General features: G+C 42.8%; 1 protein-coding gene across 2 annotated transcripts in view; it reads left to right on the top strand.

Moving 5' to 3' along the window:
* The first annotated feature begins 1865 nt into the window (after window positions 1–1865).
* The window catches only part of LOC128744688 (cysteine-rich hydrophobic domain-containing protein 2), a 39098-nt gene continuing 32306 nt past the window's right edge, over window positions 1866–8657 (top strand). The window contains exon 1 of one of the 2 annotated variants that reach the window (XM_053841857.1): window positions 1866–1964. The gene's annotated coding sequence lies outside the window, so the exon portion shown is untranslated. The remainder of the gene's footprint in view (window positions 1965–8657) is intronic. The other variant, XM_053841858.1, reaches the window with a different exon arrangement.

The raw sequence follows: 8657 nt of genomic DNA, 5'->3' as shown, positions 1-8657 counted from the left end.
AATTGGATTAGTTTTTGAGTTACGCAAAAAACCTGTTTTATTTGCATGAGAGCCCCCTCTTCCAGAAGGGGAGTGGTCTCAAACCACCATAGAAAAAAGTCTTGCCTCCAAATGTTCGCATATGCCAAATATGGTTCTATTTGCTTGATTAGTTCTTGAGTTATGAGGAAATTTGTGTTGCATTTGTATGGGAGCCAAACACTCACATGTGAAATTTGGTTCCATTTACTAGGTTAGTTCACGATTTATGAGGAAATTTGTATTTTATTTGTACCCCTCTTAGAGGGAGAGGGGTCTCAATTCACCAATGAAATAATCATGTCTCGTTAAACCCTCACGTTCCAAACTTGGTTCCATTTACTTGATTAGTTCTCAAGATATGACGGAATTTGTATTAGGTCCCCTCCCCCCTCCTAAAGAGGGGAGTGGTCTCAATTCATCATACCAACAGTTCTTGCCCGCAAAAGCCCCCACATGTCAAAATTGATTCAATTTGCTTGATTAGTTCTCGAGATATCCGGAAATTTCTATTTCATTTGTATGGGAGCTCCCCCTCCTAAGGAGTGGGCGGGGAGTCCTAATTCATCATAGAAAAAAATGCCTCCAAAAACCCTCACATGCCAAATTTGGTTGGAAATATTTTTGCTTATAAAAGTTAAGTGATACTCCGGACGATTGGGGATGAACTTATGGCATTAACCACAGTTAGGCTAGAATAGGCCAAGGCTTAAGCACCTTATTTCCCTCTCTGAAAATAGAAAGAAACACTATCTACCTAACTACTAAAGATATGTTGACTGGACATGGATTATTTGCTTAGATGAATAACAATGATCATAATTATAAGGAATAATAAAATGTTGGTATAAATGAAGGAAAAGCAAATAGATAACAGGTGAAGTTGAAAACGATCTCACCGGTATTTAATTCTTCGTCATTAATCTGCCGTCATCCGAGGCCGTGAATATGTCCTGCACAACATTATCACCAGCAGCTTCGTCGACAGGTTTCCCACCGTGATCTGTAGGTTGTCTGCAATAGCGGATTCCATAAGAGAAGCTGATACAGCAGCCAATGACGAAAGCCTCTTCGATGCTAATTGGCCTGACAATTTTCATCCATAACTGGAAGGGCGTGATGAGGCTCCGTAACTAAGTACGACAGGTCTGAAAAAATCAGGATTCTGAGACTGTCGAGTGGCATCCGCTGTTGGCAATGGAAACAATTTGCACTTCATTAATTATTCCTTATTATTACGTGGAATACTTGATCATTACCTTTTTCCGTATCGGCTACCGCTGCCACAGTCGTAAAAAATACACAATTTTTCCATTTTTGCACAAAAAACATAAACACACGAAAAACCACAGCGAACCAGCTACAAATTTTTGCGAAAAAAAACTGATAGCGGAAAAATCAATTTTGAGTAGTTTTCGCACAGTGACAACATTCAATTCTACTCATTTTTTGACAGCTCCATACAACGGTTTAATAATGAGTAGTTTCAACTCAGACACTGAGTAGCCCTGTCTAAGCGTGCATACAATTTTGACATTCAAGTTGTCACATAGCCCAATTAGCGAACACCCAATTAACGAACCGCCCAATTAACGAACCACCAATTAACGAAACTTTGCTGTATTATGAAGTGTTTTACCCAAGGTCTTACCCCTCGTGCTGGATACATTCAAATTTGCATTCAACAACTCAAAAGTCGCTCATTTTGCTAATTTCAGGAAAATTTGAACATCTGAACATCCCTGCTCGAGGAGCTGATGGCTGACGTTTGTTGACAGTGTGGTGCGATGTTTTTTCGATTCGTTCATCGCGTTCGCCATCACAAAAAGTTCAGAAAACCATCCATCATCAAGGGCTGTTGACGTTCGTTCGTAGAGTACGTACTAGTGTGGCGCAGCGCGAGGGTCGTAGTGATTTTCTTCCTGCCAGTGAATAACGTTTTCGTGGTCAGTTTTTCTTTCGAAATTATTTCCTAGCCAAATGCTGCAATTTTTGTGGAACTTCTGATGTTTGATGGTGCACTATTTTGTGACAACTATCGGATTTAGTAGTGTCAGCGATATTAGAAGATCTGTTGTGAAGTTTTGTCCGCTTAGGAAGTTGACTAGTTTTCATGGTGGTGTGGCAAATTTACAAAAATCATCTTTGCCTCTGTGTGTGCTTCGCAGAGCTGAGGGCCTCTCTGTGTGTTTTTGTTGCGTTTCAGTTCTTTTCTGCATCCATCGATACGGATTGACCCGCAGCAATATCGCAGACAGACGTCGAGGGATTTTGGTGTAGCATTTGGCAAGCAGTAAAGCAGCAGAAAACAAAATTAAAAGTGATTACGAAAGTAGTGTGCAGTGCATACGACGACGAGAGCAAAACGAACATGCCTACTGTGCTGTGTGCTCTGTGAAGTAATTTTTTTTCGGCTTGCTTTTCGGATTGAGCTGAGCCGTCACAGCTTGCGAGCTGTTGTGTACGGACGGCTTGCAATAAAATAAATATTTTCGTAATAATCCGCACCACAGCCATCGTCGGTGAGAGTGCTATATGTAATCGAATTCAAAACTCCGGGAACCGCATCGCTTTGTGGTGTGCAGTGCAGTGTGCAGATGATGGCGCACACACAGCTAAAGACTCTGGTACTTTACACTGCTGAAGTATATACAGAACGTGTGTTCTTGGTTCCAGTGGCGAAACAAAGGAACCTGTGGAGGAAAACTTTAATTATAGGGTTCAAATTCCGAGCGGTCAGCTTCAAAAAAGTGCCTACTGGTTGCAATGGGGCAGTAAAAGCAAATCGAAGTCGACCGTGATTTTGCGTTTTTATTTTCTACCTAATTGAATGAAAAAAAAAAACGGATAAAGGTTTCTATGATCGGTTTGTTAGTGACAATTTTTACATCCGCTTTGCTCTGCAAATAGACAGTGCTGCTAGAATTAGCCTTGATAATATTTTTTCATTTGTAAAAAATTTAATTCTACATTATCTTAGTGTCAAATAAAGGTTCTATTTACCTTAAAGGTCTATTGATTTTTATACTGATCGGACTTTTAATTATGAAGTTACGTAAAAAAGAATGTATATAAACTCCAATACGAAAAACTGGAAAACCGTCAACACTGCTGAGAAAATCTAGAAAAACTATTAGAGTTGAAATTTTTGAGATTAAATTGTATTTATTGAGAGAAAATAGTAAATTTAGTTTTCAAATCGAAAAAACAATTTGGCAGCACTGCCTCTAATTTTTTTTTAATTCTTTGGACAATTTTCTTTAAAAATATGAAAAACGTTGGGGAGAACGTTTCATTCTAGCAGCAAAGAACCGAGTGGCTTTTGCTATTTCAATAATTGCTCTCGGACTCGGCTGTACTTGGTCCTTGACTACTCGTCGCCAATTCGTTGAGTGTCTCGACACACGCAAGTCGCAGATCTAGCACGTTGGGCCCTTCCGATCCTGGTGCCGGTGGGCTTCTTGAAGAGAATAGATTTCACTGCACAGTCGTCTGGTATCCTTGCGACGTGACTGGGCCATCGTACCAACCCGACTTTCACCTGCTGTACGATACGAATCTCTCCCAGTAGTGCCTGCGGGGCTCATACACCTGCGTTACTTTCCGCTTTTCGCTTGTACTCCGTTTGTGGTCTGCCATAGATTATGGTAGTCTAGATGTCGCGGTCGTCTGCGAAGGCTAAAGCCCCAAACACAATGCATACGGATTTTACTACGTTGCGGAAATTTGAAAGTTTTTCCATGGGTTTTCTGTCAAATTTCCGCAACGCAGTAAAATCCGTATGCATTGTGTTTGGGGCTTAAGAGTTGGCTACTCTTGCTGAAGATCGTTCGCACTCGACTGTATGTTGCCCTGAAATCCACGAAAATATGATGCGTGGGCGACTCTATTATTCTTCAGCTAACCGATTTCTAGCCGGATCTCTTGATGATCGGGAGCCGACACGTTGTTATCTTTTGTAGACACTCCTAGGTTAGCTTTCATTGCGTCTCCTTTTGTTCCAGGGATACCAGATTTGCAGATTTGTCTGCAAATTGCAGATTTTTGGAACGGTCTTGCAGATCATTATAAATTTGCATTTTTTATGACTTTTATTGTTTTGTTGCAGATTTTTGTTCGAAGCTCTTTATGCTTTCACAGACTTCCTAAAAAAGTGTGCAGATTTTGGCAGATTATTTTCAAACCAGAAAATTCGAGTAGCCGGAAAACTGCTCGATTTTTCCGGTTTTCGAGCAGTTGCAGACATTTTTTTTAGAAAATATGGCATATATCGCCATTGAGATGTTCATCGAAGAACTGTTTCCACTTGTCGACCACCTTGCGGTCTTTTGTGACTAGGGTTTCCTCCTCGTGCCTACACATATCAGGCTTTGGTGTGCCATATATTTCATTAGCTCGGAATAGTAGTTCTAACATTTCGGAATCGCTGTCCTTCTGGTACTTTTTTCTCCTTCGAATCGTGGTCTACTCATTCTGCACTCGTCGCTACTTGACCAAACTTGGTGTCGATGCTCGATACATGGGCCCACGTTCTTTTTTCCTCTCCTTCGCTTGTTGGCAATCCCAACAGCTATCGTACGTTGCCTCCAGCTGCGCATAAAACGCTTTCTTCTCCTTATCGGGTCTACCTTCGTAGTGAACGTTTATAATCGTGATAGTTATACAAACGGCCTTTTATCTTCAACGTATACATCCTGTCTTTGATCGCCTTCCAGTACTGCCCATCAATTCCTCCACACTTTCTCGTTTTTGCAACAGATCTCCTGCAGTGCCAACACAATGTCGAACTTTCGGGGTTCTAGTCGTTCCATTAGCACCCTGTCGCCACCCACGAAATAAAGCGATCTCTAATTCCAGGTACCAAGCATCTATTCTATTTCCTTAATTCATCGGCTTTGTGCATGCCGAAGGTTCCGAGTCGAATTTCCTCAATTGTTCGTAGTAAAAATGGGTTTGAGCAGGTTCCCTCACTGGGGCCACGCTACCGAGTTTCTTGAAGGAGCTGCCGTCTTAGGTGTAGTGCCGAGACAACATATTTCTTTATTTAGCCGCCTGTGAGCTCGATCATACACTGTCCTGAGCTGCTCCTTCCTAATCTGGAGTACAATTTTCAAGCCATCGAGAGCCGCTCCTGACATGGGAACTGATACTCCAGGCTGATAAGGCTATTCCTCGTTATTGGCGTACCCAGCCATAGCCGGTGGGGCACCGGCTTTTAGAAGCATGTTTGGCCTAAAAAATCAACTAATTGTAGGAGTGCGGGTCTATTTCTACGTAAATAATTTAGCTATCGCAAGAATATCGACCTATTAAGTTAAAAACTCCGAACGCCTGGATAACACCATAGGGTTTTTTTACATTATATTTTATAATCCTGTGCTGAATCCAAAATATTCGAGATTATTACGAAAGACACGTTATTAGCAGCCAGCCAGAATTATATAAGCACACTACAACATGGATTCTTTCCCGGGCGATCTGTAGAAACGAATGTGGTGAACTTCACATCTTTCTGCTTAAATAAGATGAGCTCTAAAGCGCAAATGGATACTGATTTGAAAGCTGCTTTTGATACCGTTAGTCTTTCTATTCTTATGAGCAAGTTGGAGAAACTTGGGTGTACCACAAGATTGTGCAGATGGTTGGAAACTTACCTTACGGATAGGCAACTATTCGTACAACTTGGTAACTGCCGGTCTGCCGCGTTTACAAATGGTTCTGGTGTGGCACAGGGTAGCAATTTGGAACCACTGCTATTCTGTATCTACATAAATGATGCAGCTTTACTACTCAATGAAGGTGGAAGGCTTTTCTTTGCTGATCATCTAAAAATCTATCTTGAAGTCAGAAGGAGCGAGGACTGCAGAGTGTTGCAGAAGCTTCTGGACTTGTTTAGTGACTGGTGCGTAAGGAATCAATTGTTACTGAGTGTGGAGAAATTTTGCGTCATCAGTTTCCATCGCACTAGAAGCGCAATAAATAAAGTGCGATTACTAAATCTCCGGAGCCAAACTGAATACGGTCAAACAGGTGAAGGATCTTGGAGTATTACTTGACGAGAAACTCACCATGAAGTTCCACATTCGGTCGACGGTCGACACTGGAATTTGCGAGCGTCGTTTGGAACCCGCGTAGTAGTCTATCTGGTCCGCCAGACTGGAAAACGTAGAGCGAAAATTTGTTCGTTATGCACTTCGTCATCTTCCCTGGAGGGATCAGCAATATTTAACACCGTACGAAGACCGCTGTCGTTTGTTGGGTTTAAGCACACTAAGTCGACGTAGACAGGTTTCACAATCTTAGTGTGTCTGCAAGCTTTTAACTGGCGAATATGATGCACCGGACATCCTGTGGCAAATCGAACTCTACGCATCTTCAAGAGTTTTCCGACCCAGAATGCTGCTACAAGAAGACTCCTTTCAACGCAATATGCTGAGTTGGCTCTCCCATCGCTTCCATGACCAGACAATTCAACTGTTATGCTGACCTTTTTTAATGACCCATTTATGACAAAAGCAATTAAGTAACCTTTAAGTGTTCATTTAGATCCAAATTGTCCGATGAATTGTTCGAATAAATAACAAATAAAGAAGACGAGACATGTGCCCTTAGTTTAGGCCCCTCAGTGCTTCAGAAACTAGACTAGAAATGAGACTTAAAATTCAACTTGACATTAGATTAGCATTTGCATTTAAATTTGAACTTGTATTTGGGCACGGAATTGGCTTTGAAATTAAATTGGTCCTAAATTTGGGCCAATTTAGGCTTAAAGCCTGACCTCAAATTGAACTCAAATTGGACTTCAAATTTTCATTGAAATCAGACCTTAAATAGGACTTGAAATAAAACATAAAATTGGGCTTCTTTCCTTGTGTGGACTCATCACTGCGACCAGTACTGCAGTATTTATTGTGATCATCGCTATTTTCGCTTTTGAGTGAGCGATAAGCTTATATTTTTTATGCATGCGATTAGTGTTTTGTTCAGTGTGCACTTTGTACGGGGGCTCAGATTGCTCGACCGCAAGTGTTTGTGGAGTCCGTAGTAGGCCCGACTTCCGCTGATAATACGCATTTAAATCTCACGGCTGGTATTGTTGTTCTCTGTTGTCAGTGAGCCAAGGTATACGAACTCGTCGTCTACCTCAAACTCATCCCCGTCGATTACCACGGTATTGCCCAAGCGGCACCCTGTCGCGTTCGGTTTCGCCTACCAGCATACACCTCGTTTTAGACGTATTTATATTCAACCCAATTTTCTCTGCTACGCGTTTTAGTCTGGTTTACTGACCTTCCACCGCCTCAAATGTTCTGCCGACAGCATCCACGTCGTCAGCAAAGCAGATAAATTGATTGGATTGATTGAAAATCGTGCTCCGCATTTCGATTGCCGCTCGTCTTATAACACCTTCAAGCGCAATGTTGAATAGCAGACGGAAAAGACCATCTTCTTGTCGAAGTCTCCTGCGGGATTGAAATGGGTCCGACAATTCACCCGAGATTCTCACACCGCACTGGATCTCATCCATCGAAGCCATGATAAGTCTAGTAAGCTTACCCGGAAAGCCGTTTTCGTCAAAAATTTTCCATAGCTCTTATCGGTTTACACTATCATATGCGGCTTTGAAATCGATGAACAGGTGGGGATGCGTGGGGACTCGGGATTTGCGGCAGTTCTGGAGGATCTGCCGTAGAGTGAAGATTTGGTCCGTTGTAGACCGACCTGATAACATCCCACAAATCTATTGGCTATTGGTGACAGTCGATGGAAGATGATTTGGGACAGCACTTTGTAGGCGGCGTTCAGAATAGTGATCGCTCGATAGTTCTTACAATCTCGCTTATCGCCTTTCTTGTGGAGGGCTAATAACTCCGGCTTCCACTCCTTCGGTAATCGTTCCGTATCCTAAATCTTGACAATCAATTGATGCAGACTGGTCAACTTGTCCGGGCTTCAATGCCATCCTTTCCCACTGCTTTGTTGTTCTTCAGCCGCTGGATGCCTTCTTTAATTTTCCTTATGAATGGGGGTGACACATGTTCGTTGCTTGCTAGACCAATGTGGTTACTTCCTCCATTATCATGGTCTTCCACCTGCACGCCATTCAGATGTTCATCGTATTGCTGCTTCCACCTTTCGATCATAGCACGGTCAAGATACCTCCATCTTTATCTCGGCACATTTCGGCCCGCGGCACAAAACCTTTGCGAGATCCGTTGAGTCTCTGATAGAACTTCAGTGTGTCGTGAAAGCGGTACAGCTGCCCGAGTTCTTCGCACTCCTTCTCCTCTTGGTGACGCTTCTCTCCTTGCAAAGGATTTGCTGTCTCCGCTTGTGTTTGTGTCGCTCCACATTCTGACGGGTGGCTCAAGGCAGCATTTATACCCGCGCTGCGTTCTTCTCAGTCAATATCTGCTGGCATTCCTTGTCAAGCCATTCGCTACGTCGATTCGATGCCACACGGCCTAGGACGTTCTCCGCTACGCTGTTAATGGCTGTTTTCACGGCATTCCATCAGTCCTCAAGAGGGGTTTCATCTAGCTCACCCTCTTCCGATAGCGCGATTTCGAGAGATAACGCGTAGCTTTCGGTGACATCCGGTTGCTTCAGTCGCGCTAGTTTATACCGTGGCGGGTGTC

The sequence above is a fragment of the Sabethes cyaneus genome, chromosome 3 (genome assembly GCF_943734655.1).
Source record: "Sabethes cyaneus chromosome 3, idSabCyanKW18_F2, whole genome shotgun sequence".
Classification (NCBI taxonomy): Eukaryota; Metazoa; Arthropoda; class Insecta; order Diptera; family Culicidae; genus Sabethes; species Sabethes cyaneus.
Note: the sequence above shows the minus strand (reverse complement) of the source record. Positions and strands in the feature narration are given on the sequence as shown.